This window comes from Bufo bufo, chromosome 6 (assembly GCF_905171765.1).
Source record: "Bufo bufo chromosome 6, aBufBuf1.1, whole genome shotgun sequence".
Lineage (NCBI taxonomy): Eukaryota > Metazoa > Chordata > Amphibia > Anura > Bufonidae > Bufo > Bufo bufo.
Genome location: NC_053394.1, coordinates 178,563,647 through 178,582,790, shown reverse-complemented (window position 1 = coordinate 178,582,790; position 19,144 = coordinate 178,563,647).

Sequence of the window (19,144 nt, the reverse complement as noted above, 5' to 3'; positions counted from 1 at the left end):
AACAGCTGAGAAATGGCAGTCAAAGTATTGGCGGGTTATAATGTCACGGTGAACAGGATACAAGATACACAGAATACCACCATACAAGTGTCTAGGCAAGAAGCTGGGGATAAAAGTCACCTCCTGACAAATCCCTACCAGCTCTCCCTAGACTTCTATGCCCAGGTTCAGACCCTGAAGGTGGGAATAAACGTGTCCCCGTGCCTGGGCTGAATATTCCCTAAAATCCCTAAGATGGTGAAAGGGGAAAAGAGGCAGCCTGCTCCCTTAGGACCTGGAGGGGGCAGGCGTCTCTCAAACAGCCTAGACAGACAACCACAAGAAAGCAAAACCAACTTATCTTGTTACTGAGCAGGAACAGCAAATCCTTCCTTCCTTCCTTCCTCTGAGCCAGACAGAAGCTATAACCTGCACAGGACACTGGGAGTGGGCGTAATTTTAACTCAACCAACGACCCCACCCAGTGCACCTGAAGGGAGGCGGATACAGCTCAACTCAAAACAGAAACAAAAGGCTACACACGTGCTGCTAACCTGGCAGACCTCCGCACATAACCTGAGCAGGGCATGACAAATAATCCCTCCATCCAACCACCTCAGACATCAATAGCTGCATATTTAAAGTCCCTCCATCTCCCTAAACTAAACACTTCCCAAATGGACTCTCTAAACTTACCGCTAAATCAAAAAGAAGTCCTAGCAGCTGTTCGATCCTTACCTCTACATAAGGCTCCAGAACCAGACGGGCTATCAAACGCATATTATAAGACATATGGAGACACTTTGACTCCTTATCTGACCCACACATTAGAATAAGCCATAGAAGAAGGGAAATTCCCAAAAGAAATGCTAGAAGCTACAATTGTTACAATACCCAAACCAGGGAAAACCCCTGATTTCCCTCAAAAATTCTGACCAATTTCCCTACTGAACTCAGAAGTTAAAATATACACCAAAATCCTCGCCAACCGCATAGCCGCACTGATATCGCACCTTATATCCCCTGACCAAACAGGCTTTATAAAAGGCCAAAAGATTTATGAAAGCTCTAGAAGAATCGTTAACATACTAGATACCTTGGAGAGACAAAAGTCTCCAGCAGTGCTGGTAACATTAGACACAGAAAAGGCATTTGTCTGTGTGAATGGGTCATTCGTCTTTTCTGTCCTGCGACACATGGGGTTTGAGGGAGCGTGTCTTAAGGCCATTTCTGCACACACATCACATTTCACTTTATGCGGATGACATTATTTTATCCCTCACTCACCCCAAAAAATCCCTGAACACAACTATGGAACTTATAAACCATTTCAGAGAACCCTCCTTTTATAAGCTTAACTAAACTAAATCCCAAATCCTGTCCCTCAATGTCCCTTCAGCAGAGGAACACTATCTCAAAGCCAAATTTGCTCTAGATTGGCAGTCCCAGCAATTAGACTATCTGGGCCTAAAACTTACTAGGTCCATGAAAACCTTGTATAAGCATAACTTTATACTATTACTAGACTCCCTAAAATCTGACCTAGCATCCATGGCCTTGAAAGAAATTTCCTGGTTAGGCACAATAGCTGCCTTTAAAATGATGGTACTACTGAAACTCTTGTATATCTTCAAGATTCTCCCAATTGCAGTTCCCAAATCCTTCTTTTTCAAAGCAACCCAAATGATCAACACCTACACATGGTTAGGTAGGAGGCCAAGGGTGTCCGCCTCAATATTATACAAACAGAAAGCCTACGGGGGTATAGGCCTGCCTAATGTTTATAATTACTTCCTGGCAAATCAAGTACAACAGATGCAAGATTGGTGGCAGGGTGACCTTGGTAAACATTGGGTACATATAGAGGCTTCTGCTATCCCGCAGCATCTCTCCTCCCTTCTTTCTCCTACAACCAATTTCCTTACCTTGTGAGCGCAACAATTAAACATTGGAAAGAATTCCATGCTATAACAGGATGTGATTCCATGCCTATTCTTTTTTTTTTATCAAATCTTTTTTATTAACAAAGTATACATAATAGTGTACAATAATCCTGTTATTATTTCTTAATACAGAAAAATAAATCTACTTGGTACAATCTTTTGCGTATTGTCATGTTTTATATATAATATATATAATATAATATATATTATGTAATGTACAATATACATAAAGTAATCCCCATAACAAACTTACCCCCCTCCACCCCCACCCTCCCTAAGAAAAATATGTACTCACTCCAGAAACATAGCTCCACCCTTTAAGTCCTAAAATCTAATGTGGCTCTTGGACAACCATTTATTCCATAGTTTATCAAACTTTTGCGGACACCCTCTTTTCAGGAATATAGCTTTTTCACAGATCAGCATATTGTTGACTTTGACCATAAATTCCTCCAATGTTGGGGGGCTAGACTGTATCACATTTAGGGCAATGAGTTTTCTGGCCACATACAACAATCTACCCACCGCTATCTGTCATGGTCTTACCTTCTTGCTGTTCTCCTTCGTTTGACATGTGCTGGCGGCCATCTTGGTTTCTGGGTTTCTTGTAGCCTCCCACCCTGCGGCTCCTCCTTCCCACTGGGAGGAGCTGGATGCCTAGCTCATATATAGGAGGTCTGTGGCTTCAGTTCCTTGCTTGGTCCTCCTGTGTTCACATGCTTCTAGACTGCTGCTGCTTCTGGTTCCTGATCCTGGTTTCGTCCGACTACCCTGCTGGTTCCTGATCCTGGTTTCGTCCGACTACCCTGCTGGTTCCTGATCCTGGCTTCGTCTGACTACCCTGCTGGTTCCTGATCCTGGCTTCGTCTGACTACCCTTCTGGTTCCTGACCTCTGGCTTCGCAAAGACTCTGCTTCGGTTTCGCCATCCGTTTGGACTTTTGCTTTACAGCTTTATTTTCAATAAAGCCTTCTTATTTTCACTTATCCCTTGTTGTACGTCTGGTTCATGGTTCTGTGACATTAGGACCAAGCCATGAATTCTGACGGTACAGGGCCATCCTCGCTACCCACGCTGGTTGCCAGACTTGATCAGCAGGATCACCTGTTGGGTCGGTTCGCTGTGGCGTTGCAAACCCTGCTTGAACGCACGGCTCATTTCGCTCCCGTTGCCGATGGGTCGGTTGTCGCTCCTGGGCCCGCTCCTACTGCCGCTCCGGTTGTTGTGCCAGAGTCTACCCCGACACCTGTTGTTGCACCTGCGGTGTTTCGGGGTATGACCGGTTCTGCCCCTCTTCCACAGCGCTTTGGGGGAGAGCCAACTCAGTGCCGAGGTTTCCTTAACCAGGTGGGCATTTATTTCGAGTTGCTGCCACATGCCTTTCCTACTGAGAGATCAAAGGTGGGCTTCTTGATCTCGCTGCTCTCGGACAAGGCCTTGGCCTGGGCCAGCCCTTTATGGGAGAACAACAATCCGGTGGTTGCCGAGTTTTCCGGTTTTGTTGCTTCTCTTCAGAAGGTATTCGATGTGCCGGCTCGTGCTGCCTCTGCTGCGAAGCTCCTTATGTCCATCAGACAGGGTTCACGATCCGTAGCTGAATACGCCATTGAGTTTCGTACCCTGGCAGCAGAGGTGGGCTGGAATAATGAGGCTCTGGTCGCTGCTTTCTCTCATGGTCTCTCGGATGCCTTGAAGGATGAGGTTGCAGCTAAGGACCTACCAGTGGAGCTCGAGTCTCTTATTTCTTTCCTGATTTTGATTGACACCAGACTCAGGGAGAGACCTTCCTTTAAGGAGAGCCTGCGGAGGTTTTCTAACAGATTGGCGCCTACGTTTGCTGTCCCACCCGTGCCTCCCTCTCCTCCCACGCCTCCTGGGGATGACTTGTCTGGGGGTGAACCCATGCAGCTGGGGTTTGCTCGCCTGTCCGAGGGGGAGAGGGTACTCCGGAGACGCGAGGGCCGATGCATGTACTGTGGTCTCGGTGGGCATTTTCAGTTGGCATGTCCGAACCGTCCGGGAAACGCTCGCACCTGAGATCCTGTCGGGGGCAGATCTTGGGTGGAGTCTCCTCGTCCCCGGTTTCCCGTGTTGACAAACCACTGATCACTGTTGTCCTCTCCTGGGTCGGGGGCTCGGTGACGACCCAGGCGTTTGATGGACTCTGGTGCTGGTGGTTTGTTCATTGATAATGTGTTCGCTGCCGCCAATTCCATTCCTCTGCAGGCTCGAGGTTCCCCACTGGCTCTTGAGGCGATAGACGGCAGACCCCTTCTGCCGCCACACGTGACTCATGAGACCCTTCCAGTGGGGATAGCCATTGGTGCCGTTCACAGAGAGTCGGTCTGCCTCCAGGTTATTTCGTCTCCACACTACTCGGTGGTCTTGGGGTACCCCTGGCTCCGGAAGCATAATCCAACTTTCGATTGGAGATCGGCCGAGATCCTCTCGTGGTCACCGCAGTGTGGGGCTAGTTGCATCCATGGGTCTGTCAAGTTGCTGTGTACTTCCTCGGACTCTCTGTTGCCTCCTGAATACGAGGAGTACCGGGATGTATTCGATAAGGTGCGCGCGGTTGCCCTACCTCCGCACCGCCCATACGATTGTGCCATAGAGTTACAATCTGGTGCCGTTCCTCCTCGTGGCAAAGTCTATCCACTGTCGGTAGCGGAGAATGAGGCCATGGAGGAGTACGTGAGGGAGGCGCTTTCACGCGGACACATTCGCAAATCCTCGTCCCCGGCAGGGGCTGGATTTTTCTTTGTGAAAAAGAAGGGCGGTGAGTTGAGGCCTTGCATCGATTACAGGGGTCTCAATCGCATCACGATCAAGAACGCTTACCCGATACCCTTGATTTCCGAGCTGTTCGATCGCCTTAAAGGGGCCACGGTCTTTACCAAACTCGACCTGAGGGCGGCATATAACCTGGTAAGGATCAAGGCGGGCGATGAGTGGAAGGCCGCGTTTAACACCAGGACCGGTCATTATGAATCCTTGGTTATGCCCTTTGGGTTGTGCAATGCGCCCGCAGTCTTTCAGGAATTCATCAACGATGTTTTCCGTGACCTGTTGCAGCAGTGTGTGGTGGTCTATTTGGATGACATCTTGGTATATTCTGAATCCATGGAGGCCCACATTCTGGATGTCAGACGAGTGTTGCAACGGTTACGAGAGAACAAGCTGTTCGGTAAGCTTGAGAAATGCGAATTTCACCGATCCCAGGTAACCTTCTTAGGTTACATCATTTCCGCTGAGGGGTTCTCCATGGATCCTGAGAAGGTTTCGGCTGTCTTACAGTGGCCCCAGCCCAGTGGTCTTCGTTCCCTGCAGCGCTTTTTGGGCTTCGCCAATTATTATCGGAAGTTCATCAGGGACTTTTCCATGCTAGCCAAGCCTCTCACGGATCTGACCAGGAAGGGCAGTAATTCCCAGGTCTGGCCGCTCGAGGCCATCCGAGCTTTTGAGGCTCTAAAGTCCGCCTTTGTGTCGGCTCCGATTCTGTCGCATCCCAACCCTGGGTTGCCCTTTGTCCTCGAGGTGGACGCGTCTGAGACGGGAGTAGGCGCCCTTCTGTCTCAGCGTAGAACACCAGAGGGTCCTCTGCTTCCTTGTGGGTTTTCCTCCCGGAAACTGTCTTCCGCGGAGTGCAACTATCAGATTGGTGACAGGGAGTTATTGGCCATCGTGCAGGCCCTTAAAGAATGGAGGCACTTGCTCGAGGGTTCGGTGGTTCCGGTCCTCATCCTGACGGACCACAAGAATCTGACCTACCTTTCTGAGGCCAAGAGATTGACACCACGTCAGGCCAGATGGGCTCTGTTCTTGTCACGTTTTAATTACGTGGTCTCCTACCTACCCGGTTCCAAGAACATCAGGGCGGATGCCTTATCACGGCAGTACTCCGAGCTGTCCAGGGAGGAGTCGATTCCGACTTCGGTCATACCTCCGAATCAGATCTTGGCCGCCATTCGCACCAGCCTGACCTCTCCCCTGGGTGAGCAGATTTTGGCGGCTCAATCTGGTGCTCCCTCTGGGAGACCCAATGGCAGATGTTTTGTGCCTGAGGAGTTGCGCACTCGGTTGTTGCGAACCTACCATAACTCCAAGACCGCGGGGCATCCTGGAAAGAATCAGCTGTCCTGGGCTGTTTCACGTCTGTTCTGGTGGCCTTCCCTACGTTCCGACATCGCCGCATATGTAGCGGCATGCTCCGTTTGTGCCCAGAGTAAGCCCCCTCGGCACCTTCCGTTGGGCCTTCTGCAACCCATAGCCACCGGGGAGCGCCCATGGTCACACCTGGGGATGGATTTCATTGTGGACCTCCCTGCATCCCGAGGCCATACGGTCATTCTCATGATTGTGGATCGGTTTTCCAAAATGTGCCACTGTGTTCCTCTCAAGAAGTTACCCTCTGCACAAGAGTTGGCCACGATTTTTGCCAGGGAGGTCTTCCGGTTGCACGGTTTGCCCAAGGAGATTGTGTCGGATCGGGGGAGTCAGTTTGTGTCCAGGTTCTGGCGCGCCTTTTGCTCCCAGTTGGGGATTCATCTCTCCTTCTCCTTGGCCTACCACCCTCAGTCCAATGGGGCCGCAGAACGATCCAATCAGGCCTTGGAGCAATTCCTTCGTTGCTATGTCTCCGATCACCAAGACAATTGGGTTGACCTCCTGCCTTGGGCTGAGTTTGCCAGGAACACGGCGGTGAACTCTTCCTCTGGGACGTCTCCCTTCATGGCCAATTATGGGTTCCAACCTGCCGTGTTACCGGAGGTATTCTCTCCCCAGGATATTCCGGCTGTGGAGGATCACCTTTCCGTCCTACGTGCTTCTTGGGTACTGATCCAGAAGTCCCTTGAGGTCTCTGCGCAGCGCCAGAGACTCCAGGCTGATCGCAGACGAGCGCCTGCTCCTTCCTACCAGGTCGGAGACCGTGTATGGTTGTCCACCCGCAACCTCAACCTTCGAGTGCCCACTCCCAAGCTGGCGCCTCGCTTTGTTGGTCCCTTCCGAGTGCTTCGCAGGGTAAACCCGGTAGCCTATGCCCTTGCGCTTCCTCCTGGCATGCGGATCTCCAACGTGTTTCATGTCTCCCTGTTGAAGCCACTGGTGTGTAATCGTTTCACTTCCTCGGTTCCTCGGCCTCGTCCGGTCCAAGTGGGTAATCGTGAGGAGTATGAGGTGAGCAATATCCTGGACTCACGCCTGGTCCGCGGTCGGGTGCAGTTTTTGGTCCATTGGCGTGGTTATGGTCCAGAGGAGCGTTCCTGGGTTCCCTCCGCAGATGTCCATGCTCCTGCCTTGCTCCGAGCCTTCCACGCACGCTTCCCTCAGAAACCGTTCTTTACTCCGCGGAGGAGGGGCCCTTGAGGGGGAGGTACTGTCATGGTCTTACCTTCTTGCTGTTCTCCTTCGTTTGACATGTGCTGGCGGCCATCTTGGTTTCTGGGTTTCTTGTAGCCTCCCACCCTGCGGCTCCTCCTTCCCACTGGGAGGAGCTGGATGCCTAGCTCATATATAGGAGGTCTGTGGCTTCAGTTCCTTGCTTGGTCCTCCTGTGTTCACATGCTTCTAGACTGCTGCTGCTTCTGGTTCCTGATCCTGGTTTCGTCCGACTACCCTGCTGGTTCCTGATCCTGGTTTCGTCCGACTACCCTGCTGGTTCCTGATCCTGGCTTCGTCTGACTACCCTGCTGGTTCCTGATCCTGGCTTCGTCTGACTACCCTTCTGGTTCCTGACCTCTGGCTTCGCAAAGACTCTGCTTCGGTTTCGCCATCCGTTTGGACTTTTGCTTTACAGCTTTATTTTCAATAAAGCCTTCTTATTTTCACTTATCCCTTGTTGTACGTCTGGTTCATGGTTCTGTGACACTATCTTGCTATAATCATCCGTTCCTACTTCAGATACATATTCCAAAATACATATTTTGGGGTCTCTCTCTACCCTAACTTCCATATTCTGGTATATGATCTCTAATATACCTGTCCAGTACCTATCTAAGCTTTTACAATTCCATAACATATGAACCATGTCCGCTGGTACCATATTACATCTCGGGCAACATGCGTCCATTCTGACCCCAATTTTTTAAGAATATTGGTGTTTTATATACTCTGAGGATGATGAAAAGTTGGGATAGTTTCCCCTGCTCACTCAATGAAGTCAACGGAACTGCTTCTAAAATATCTTCCCACTGACCTTGTCATATCTCCCCTAGGTCTTTCTTCCACTTTTTCATTCGAGTCAACGCATGAGAAATTAGGAATTTATCTAGTAACATTGGATAAAGCATAGATATCAAGCCTCTCTTTACACTTCCTGTAAGGATTAGTTTTTGGGCGATATCTATTTTAATGATGGTACTACCTTTTTTCCTCATAGTATGGCGTAGCTGTAGATATTGGTAAAAACTCGTTTGAGAAATCTGGAATTTTTCCTGTATATCGGTAAATGATTTAAACTTATGGCCTTCTACTAAATCGCTAATCCTATGAATCCCTTTATTTTCCCATCCCTGAAATCATGACAGTGAAATGAACTCTGGAAGAAGGGAGTTGCTCCAGATCGGAGCTAGTTTACTTACTCCCGTAATGCCTCTCAGCTGCTTGACTTTCGCCCATACTCTTCTTATGAGGCCTATCAAAGGGATATTATACTCCAGAGTACCCCTCCTCGCCCCTTTGAGTATCCACATTAAAGGGTGTCTACCACCAGAAATACTGTTATGTAGCTGACTGACATTAGCAATGCGCTAATGTCAGCACTACATAACAGTATGTTTCTAACATTAGTCCCTGCAGCCGTTTTTGTTAAAAAAGCACTTTTATTATATGCTAATGAGCCTCTAGGTTCTATGTGGGCGTAAGATCAGCACCTAGAGGCTCCGTCCACTCACGCTTTATCCCGCCCAGGTCCAGTGTTCTGCCTGCCCAGCTCCTCTTGATTGATGCCACTGTTCCCTGCATGGTTGGCGAAATCCCGCGCCTGCGCCGTTCACTTCTGTCTTCGGTGCAGGCGCAGTGAGTGAAGGCCGCTCTCCTGATGCCGGCTTCCTCACTGTGACGTGGTCGGCGCAGGCGCAGTGAGGAATCCGGCACCAGGATCGCATCATTCACTCACTGCGCCTGCGCCGAAGACAGAAGTGAATGGCGCAGGCGCGGGAGTTCGTCAATGATGCGGTGGACTGTGCCATCAATCAAGAGGAGCTGGGCGGACAGAAGAGGGGACCTGGGCGGCATAAAGCGTGAGTTACAAAGCAAGGGTTAACAGCCAAATAAAACTCAATATTTATGGCCCAGATTCTGTAGTTTACAGAAACACCCCATATGTGGTTGTAAACCGCTGTACGGGCACACGGCAGGGCACAGAAGGAAAGGAATGCCATACGGTTTTTGGAAGGCAGGTTTTGCTGGACTTGTTTTTTTGACACCATGTCCCATTTGAAGCCCCCCTGATGCAACCCTAGAGTAAAAACTCCATGAAAGTGACCCCATCTAAGAAACTACACCCCTCAAGGTATTCAAAACAGATTTTACAAACGTTGTTAACCCTTTAGGTGTTCCACAAGAGTTATTGGCAAATAGAGATGAAATTTCAGAATTTCAATTTATTGGCAAATTTTCCATTTTAATCCATTTTTCCCAGTAACAAAGCAAGGGTTAACAGCCAAACAAAACTCAATATTTATGGCCCTGATTCTGTAGTTTACATAAACACCCCATATGTGGTCGTAAACAGCTGTACGGGCATACAGCAGGGCGCAGAAGGAAAGGAATGCCATACGGTTTTTGGAAGGCAGATTTTGCTGGACTTTTTTTTTTACACCATGTCCCATTTGAAGCCCCCCTGATGCACCCCTAGAGTAGAAACTCCAAAAAAGTGGCCCCATTTTAAAAACTATGGGATAGGGTGGCAGTATTGTTGGTACTAGTTTAGGGTACATATGATTTTTGGTTGCTCTATATTACACTTTTTGTGAGGCAAGATAACAAGAAATAGCTGTTTTGGCACCGTTTTTATTTTTTGTTATTTACAACATTCATCTAACAGGTTAGATGATGTGATATTTTTATAGACCAGGTTGTCACGGATGCGGCGATATCTAATATGTATACTTTTCTTTTATTTATGTAAGTTTTACACAATGATTTCATTTTTGAAGCAAAAAAAAAATCATGTTTTAGTGTTTCCATAGTCTGAGAGCCATAATTTTTTCAGTTTTTGGGCGATTACCTTGGGTAGGGTATGATTTTTGCGGGATGAGATGACGGTTTTATTGGCACTATTTTGGGGTGCGTGTGACTTTTTGATCGCTTGCTATTACACTTTTTGTGATGTAAGGTGACAAAAAAATGATTTATTTAGCACAGTTTTTTTAAAAAATTTTTACGGTGTTCATCTGAGGGGTTAGGTCATGTGATATTTTTATAAAGCCTGTCGATACAGACACGGCGATACCTAATATGTATACTTTTTTTATTTATGTAAGTTTTACACAATGATTTCATTTTTGAAGCAAAAAAAAATAATGTTTTAGTGTTTCTATAGTCTGAGAGACATTATTTTTTCAGTTTTTGGGCGATTACCTTGGGTAGGGTATGATTTTTGCGGGATGAGATGATGGTTTTATTGGCACTATTTTGGGGTGCTTGTGACTTTTTGATCGCTTGCTATTACACTTTTTGTGATGTAAGGTGACAAAAAATTGTTTATTTAGCACAGTTTTTATTTTAATTTTTTTCTGGTGTTCATCTGAGGGGTTAGTTCATGTGATATTTTTATAGAGCCGGTCGATACGGACGTGGCGATACCTAATATGTATACTTTTATTTTTTTTAATGTAAGTTTTACACAATGATTTCCTTTTTGAAGCAAAAAAAATCATGTTTTAGTGTTTCTATAGTCTGAGAGCCATAAATTTTTCAGTTTTTGGGCGATTACCTTGGGTAGGGTATGATTTTTGCGGGATGAGATGACGTTTTTTTGGGCACTATTTTGGGGTGCGTGTGACGTTTTGATCGCTTGCTATTACACTTTTTGTGATGTAAGGTGACAAAAAATTGTTTATTTAGCACAGTTTTTATTTTTTATGGTGTTCATCTGAGAGGTTAGGTCATGTGATATCTTTATAGAGCCGGTCAATACGAACGCGGCGATACCAAATATGTATACTTTTTTTTATTTATGTAAGTTTTACACTATAACAGCTTTTTTTAAACAAAAAAAATGATGTTTTAGTGTCTCCATACTCTGAGCCATATTTTTCTTATTTTTTGGGCGATTGTCTCAGGTAGGGGCTCATTTTTTGCGGGGTGAGGTGACGGTTAGATTGGTACTATTTTGGTGGGCAAACACCTTTTTGATCGCTTGCTGTTGTACTTTTTGTGATGTAAGGTGACAAAAAAATTGTTTATTTAGCACAGTTTTTATTTTTTATTTTTTACGGTGTTCATCTGAGGGGTTAGGTCATGTGATATGTTTATAGAGCCGGTCGATACGGACGCGGCGATACCTAATATGTACAGGGAGTGCAGAATTATTAGGCAAGTTGTATTTTTGAGGATTAATTTTATTATTGAACAACAACCATGTTCTCAATGAACCCAAAAAACTCATTAATATCAAAGCTGAATATTTTTGGAAGTAGTTTTTAGTTTGTTTTTAGTTTTAGCTATTTTAGGGGGATATCTGTGTGTGCAGGTGACTATTACTGTGCATAATTATTAGGCAACTTAACAAAAAACAAATATATACCCATTTCAATTATTTATTTTTACCAGTGAAACCAATATAACATCTCAACATTCACAAATATACATTTCTGACATTCAAAAACAAAACAAAAACAAATCAGTGACCAATATAGCCACCTTTATTTGCAAGGACACTCAAAAGCCTGCCATCCATGGATTCTGTCAGTGTTTTGATCTGTTCACCATCAACATTGCGTGCAGCAGCAACCACAGCCTCCCAGACACTGTTCAGAGAGGTGTACTGTTTTCCCTCCTTGTAAATCTCACATTTGATGATGGACCACAGGTTCTCAATGGGGTTCAGATCAGGTGAACAAGGAGGCCATGTCATTAGATTTTCTTCTTTTATACCCTTTCTTGCCAGCCACGCTGTGGAGTACTTGGACGCGTGTGATGGAGTATTGTCCTGCATGAAAATCATGTTTTTCTTGAAGGATGCAGACTTCTTCCTGTACCACTGCTTGAAGAAGGTGTCTTCCAGAAACTGGCAGTAGGACTGGGAGTTGAGCTTGACTCCATACTCAACCCGAAAAGGCCCCACAAGCTCATCTTTGATGATACCAGCCCAAACCAGTACTCCACCTCCACCTTGCTGGCGTCTGAGTCGGACTGGAGCTCTCTGCCCTTTACCAATCCAGCCACGGGCCCATCCATCTGGCCCATCAAGACTCACTCTCATTTCATCAGTCCATAAAACCTTAGAAAAATCAGTCTTGAGATATTTCTTGGCCCAGTCTTGACGTTTCAGCTTGTGTGTCTTGTTCAGTGGTGGTCGTCTTTCAGCCTTTCTTACCTTGGCCATGTCTCTGAGTATTGCACACCTTGTGCTTTTGGGCACTCCAGTGATGTTGCAGCTCTGAAATATGGCCAAACTGGTGGCAAGTGACATCTTGGCAGCTGCACGCTTGACTTTTCTCAGTTCATGGGCAGTTATTTTGCGCCTTGGTTTTTCCACACGCTTCTTGCGACCCTGTTGACTATTTTGAATGAAACGCTTGATTGTTCGATGATCATGCTTCAGAAGCTTTGCAATTTTAAGAGTGCTCCATCCCTCTTCAAGATATCTCACTATTTTTGACTTTTCTGAGCCTGTCAAGTCCTTCTTTTGACCCATTTTGCCAAAGGAAAGGAAGTTAATTTTTTGGGGGGGAAAACTTAATTTTTATTAACTTTTTTTTCACTTTATTTTTTGTTCCAGTACTTCTGTATTGGAATGCATTGGCTGTATGAGTAATACTGTGTGTATTACTCATACAGCTTCCTGCCTGTGTGATCCAGGGGGCTGGATCTCACAGGCTCGTCACCGGAAGGCAGTGCGATGCCTTCCTTAGACATCGCGCTGCCTTCCATGCCATCGGGTCCCCCCCACAGCTGCATGGGGACCCGATGGCACCGCCGGCCACCGCCGCAACCGCAGGTAAAATAAACTCCTGCGCTTTTTTTGTTAGAGAGGGAGGAAAGGGTCTCGGTGCAAAGTAGTGGGCTTTAGCAGTGTTCCCGTATGGTAGGCGTGTTAAATGTATAGGGGAGGAGCCTAGTTGAGTTTACTAAATCTCCCTATACACTTGCCCTACTTGACCTAGTCTAGTCAGTGTGATTGCCTAAATGGCTGTAATCGGGGCACTCGTCTTTAAAAGGACGACCCCCAGCCTCAGGAACCTCGGCCCTGTACTAAAGATCCCTATGCTCTTACCTCTCTAAGATTGATTTCCTGTGTCATCCTCCGACGCGTTTCGCCAGGTATGGCTCTTCAGGGAGAAAGGATGTCCAGGCGCTGGAGGCAGTGGCTCTGCACCTGTATCGATCATGCGGCAGTGGCAACTTTGTTATGCTGTGTGTCTCTTTTACGTGCGTCCCTCTCCACCCCTAATTAGATTTGGCCAATCAGTTGGTATGAGCGCTGTGCACTGGTAACTCCCCCCCCCCCCCCCGCATATTCACCTGTCTACTTCGAAGCGGAGACATGCGCAGTAGGATTCCGCTTCTTAGATCGGGCAGCCTAGCTATGCTCCGCTATAAGGCGGAAGTGACATGGTGCTTGGGCGTGGCTATTCGTCATGGGGATCTCACACCGCGTCCTTGGCCGGCTCTGTGTATAGCAAGATTGGAGATCGCTGGATGTCATTATGGGCTTAGTTTGATTTGCTAAGAAATATCTATAAAAACTCTCACAAGACATGGAGTATGTTAACCCTGTCTATCCTGAGTGTTATATTGCGATTTTTTGGTTTCTGTCATCTTAGTGTTAACACCCTCATTGTTAGGTCAATAGCTGTGTGGCTGTTCTGGAAAGGTACCATCCAGACCATGCACACAGAGATGATCTGGTGTTTGGGTGAATAGGATCATAATTTTTTATATATATATATAGAGGGCTTAAGTTAATTATTAAATAGAGCAGAATTTGTTCTATCTTCTATATGCATATTAGTGCCCATTTAGACCTGCCCTCTGTATATACACTCACCTAAAGAATTATTAGGAACACCATACTAATACTGTCACGAGGGTGTCAAGGACCACGCCTGACTCCGTTATACCCGGGGTCAGGAAGTCGCAGCGGTTGGCTGCACGCTCTATTTAAGATAGGGCTGTTTTCCTTATGGTAGCTTTCTGGGTTTGCTTTGCAAACCCTTTTGGCTCACTCAGGGATCCGTAGCTCCTTCTCCTCAGCTGTTCCTTGTCCAGCACTCCCAGACCTCCTTATATTTCTCTCTCACACTTCTCTGGTTGCCAGAGATAGAGCTTCCTGCCTGGACATCTATTCTGACCTTCTGGAGCTGTGTTGCTGCGTTCGCTGGTAGTTGGTCCAGTACGCTACCCTCCAGATCCCTGTTGGACCTTCTTGGTTTATTGTGGTCGCCCACCTGGGTGTATGTGTTTGTATGTTTTGTCTGTCCTCTCCCTGGTGTTTCCCTCTTAGTGATAGTGGTGTGGACTAGCGATCCCACCGGCCTGTTCACTATCCAGGGCTCATATTAGGGAAAGCCAGGGTTTAGGCACGTGATCGCCGCACGGGTGAGGAACCCGTCTAGGGACGTCAGGGCAGTCAGGTGCCAGCCGCAAGGTGAGTTAGGGGTCACCACCTTTCCCTCTCCCTTGGGCAGGGCTTTCCCTGTTTTCCTCCCTGTGCGTGTCGTCGGTCATTACAAATACGGCGTTGGACCCCCTTTTGCCTTCAGAACTGCCTTAATTCTATGTGGCATTGATTCAACAAGGTGCTGATAGCATTCTTTAGAAATGTTGGAGGGGCGTGGCCGGATGCCGGGAGGAGAGGTCGCATAGTGCCAGAGCTCCGGCTGTGGAACTCCGACAGCGGCACAAAGCGAATATATTACAGAGATATTGGAGATACTTACCTACCCCAGAACGGACCTTGCTTCAGTACTCCTACCGATGATGACCAGAGGAAGGAAGAAGGGATCGCAGCCTCAGAAAATGACGGCATTCTTCCATCCAGCTTCTGGGTCTTCACAAGATGGCGCCGGTTCCCGCCACACAGAGGGAGTGCCCTGTTCGTCCTCTGCAGCGGCACCCATCCAGCGATCACCTGGGTCTCCCTCTTCAGCAGGATCCGATTCTCCTTCTTCACAGGAACCTAAAAAACAAAAGAGGGTGAGTGAACAACAGCCATACAGTCCTCCCCTTGATACTTACCCTGCTTCACCAGGTATAGATCCTGGATTAACAGTTACCACAATGCAGGACATGCTGGCAGATCTAAAAAGATCTATTCATGGCGACTTTAAAGAGACAATCTCTGTTATCCATGCAGACATAGTCGCTATAGGAGAAAGAACCGCACATTTGGAAGAAAAAATGGAGGAATTTGTCACAGCGCATAACTCACTAGTTGATAATCATAATGCGGTTGAAGATGACATAGCCACCATGAAACTTAAAATCGCTGATCTGGAGGATCGCTCCAGAAGAAATAACATTAGATTCAGAAACATTCCTGAAAGTGTTCTGGACTCTCAGCTGCAGGACTTTATTGCGGACCTTATAGTGTCATATTTGCCAGATACCCCAGGGTCAGAGTTGATCATAGACCGGGTCCACCGGGTTCCCAAACCCAAAGCTCTTCCAGCCTCTATTCCCAGAGATGTTCTTGCCAGAATACACTTTTATCACCTAAAAGACTCCCTAATGAGAGAAGCTCAAAAAAAGAGGACGGATATCCCTGAAAGATTTTGTAATGTCCTCCTATTCACCGACTTATCGCCAGCGACACTGAGCAGGAGGCGCGAGTTCCAAATATACACCAAAGCATTAAGGGATAACAATATTCCTTACAAATGGGGCTTCCCTGTTAAGCTGATTGTGAGATACCAAAATTCATCAAATGTTCTAGTTTCTCCACAGGAAGCGTCAGTAGCTTTTGCCAAATGGAACATCTCTGTGCCACCGGAGGGCGCCAAAGACAAAGAAAGAGACAAAGCAATGAACTCTCCTTCTAATAGACCTTCCTCTGACAGAAGCCACCTTAACCTAACTCCAGAATGGACCAAAGTGGGAAGAAATCCTCCGTGAAATTTATTCTGGACAGTCTCTTTGTTACTATAAGTATTCTTCCATGTTATACTTATATAGTTATATTACTATTATCCTATTCTTATGGGGTTCCACACCCTGATGCTCTACCTCTCAGAACACATATTACATCTCTGTGTTCACATTCCCTAATCCACTGTTTCCCTAACGCCTCCCATACTAAGTGAGATACATCACTACTTGTGGTCACTGTTAGACCATTGTTATGTTTCTGTTATTTATTAATCTTTTTTTTCCCTATGTTTTATCTTATTGTTTTGCAAGGTTACACAAAAAAGGTCTACCTCAAACAACTGAAACCAAAGATTCAAATCTACGTTCCCCAAAATTACTATACGGTAACATATGTGTACTTCACCATTTCATTTACACACTACTAGTTAATCAACTCAGATTAGAAACCTTAGCATATTGTATTAGAACTCAGTATGGCTAGTAAAGGAATAAAAGTCCTCTCTGCAAATGTAAAAGGTCTTAATAGCCCATTTAAGCGCTCAGCATGTTGGAATGAGGTGAGGAAACAAGGAGCTGATATCATCTGTATTCAAGAGTCCCACCTTAATAAGGAAGACTCCTACAGATTTTCTCATCCCTCCTTTCCACACACTTTTTTCTCACCGGCTTCAAATAAAAGAAAAGGTGTGATTATAGGTTTCAAAAATTCTGTTGCTTTCCAGTGTCATAATACAATAATTGATGAAGAGGGTAGATATATTATTATTATATGCGACATAAATAACTCTAAATACACAATAGTTAATCTATATGCCCCTAATGCTGATCAGATCAATTTCATCAAACGTACAATCAAATTAGCTCAGGATTCTAAACAAGGTTCTCTATTGATTTGTGGCGACTTCAATATGTGTCCTGACTCCTCAATTGATAGGCTGCCCTCTCCTCTTCCCTCTCAAAAAAACTCACACCTCAGAGATTTCTTATTTCAAGAGGGTCTTCTAGATATATGGAGGGTTCACCATGCCAATGAAAAAGATTTTACTTTCTTTTCACACCCACACAATACTTACTCTAGAATTGACCTCTTTGTATCAGATAAATGGCTCCTTCAAAAAGTGTTAGAAGTATCAATTTCTAATATAACGTGGTCTGACCATGCGTTTATCACTCTTACTCTGGATGACATGTATAGTAATAGAATATATTCCCCATGGAGACTCAATAACTCCTTACTCCAAAATTCCTCTATACGTACAGAAGTAGAAAATTCACTAAAAGAATATTTTAAATCCAATGACAATAAGTTGGTTTCAGATATTACACTATGGAGTGCGCACAAGGCATTTATAAGGGGTGTTCTGTTAAAACATGCAGCTATCCAAAAGAAAAATAGAAGGAAAACTCTAGATAAATTATTAGCTGATATCAAAAACCTGGAGGATTCTTCTAAGATTTCTTTAGATCCAAAAACTCTCAGCAAATTAAAAACAGCCAGACACCATTTATACCTCCATCTACACGAAAAACATGAATTCCACCTGCGTAAAGTCAAATCAGACCACTACTCCCAAGGTAATAAAGCATCAAAAATTTTAGCTAATAGAATTAAAAAAAGAGAAATCAAATCAAGAATCCCTTTCTTATACGACAATCAGGACCAAAAATTATATAATCCCAAGCATATAGCAGAGGAATTTGCCAAATATTATGAAAATTTATATAATCTGGAAAAAGCATCTGACATTGTCCAACCAACTACTGAATATATCAATGACTTCCTTAATGGTATATCCCTTCCTTCCATAACACCAGCCCAAAGTCAAACCCTTAACTCTAAAATCACACATCAGGAAATATCTGAAGCAATACATTCCCTCAAAAACAATAAATCTCCTGGTCCAGACGGGCTTACAAATGAATATTATAAAAATTTCTCGCACATTTTAAACCCTTTTTTGAATAGATCCTTCAATTTAATAGCAGAACAAGAGTCGATCCCCAAAGATATGTTAAACGCACTGATAATTACGCTCCCAAAACCTGGTAAATCTGCAGACAAACCGGCTAACTTCAGGCCTATATCACTACTAAACTCAGATATAAAGATATTTGCGAAAATTTTGTCAAAGAGATTATCTGGCATTCTTCCCACATTAATAGCTAATGATCAAATTGGTTTTGTTCCCAACAGGCAATCATCAGATGGTACTAGGAGATTCATAGACCTTTTAGATGTAGCATATTCCACCCGAACGCCTTCTCTGCTCCTCTCCTTGGATGCGGAGAAGGCGTTTGATAGGATACATTGGAAATACATTCATGCAACCTTGAAAAAATTTGGATTTGGTGATTTTTTCCTATCTGCGGTAATGTCTTTATATTCCAACCCCAGCGCCTCTATTTACTCATCTAGTTTTTTGTCTGCTCCATTCAATATTAAGAATGGAACCAGACAAGGATGCCCCATGTCCCCTTTAATATTTGCCCTGGCAATGGAACCCTTTGCGGAGCATATCAGATCCTCCCCTCTCATTAAAGGGATAACGGTGGGAAACACAGATCACCGCATAGGTCTTTTTGCAGATGATGTGCTAATTTTAACATCAAACCCTGCTACTGCATTAAATGCTATTAACAATATAATTTCTAAATTTGGCAAAGCCTCCTTTTACAAAGTTAATATCAACAAGTCTCAAATTCTTGACCTGGGATTATCCAGAACTACCAAACACTTAATCTCCAACTCGTACAAATACCCCTGGGCTGAAGAGTCATTGACATATTTAGGCATCCAGCTTGCATTTCCTACTAGCAAATTATTCAAAGTCAATTTTTGGCCACTATATAACAAAATTAATGATTCCTTAAACAACCTAAGAATGGACTCACTTTCATGGTTAGGGAGAATAGCAGCAATTAAAATGATGATATTACCCAAAATCATTTATATGTTCCGTAAT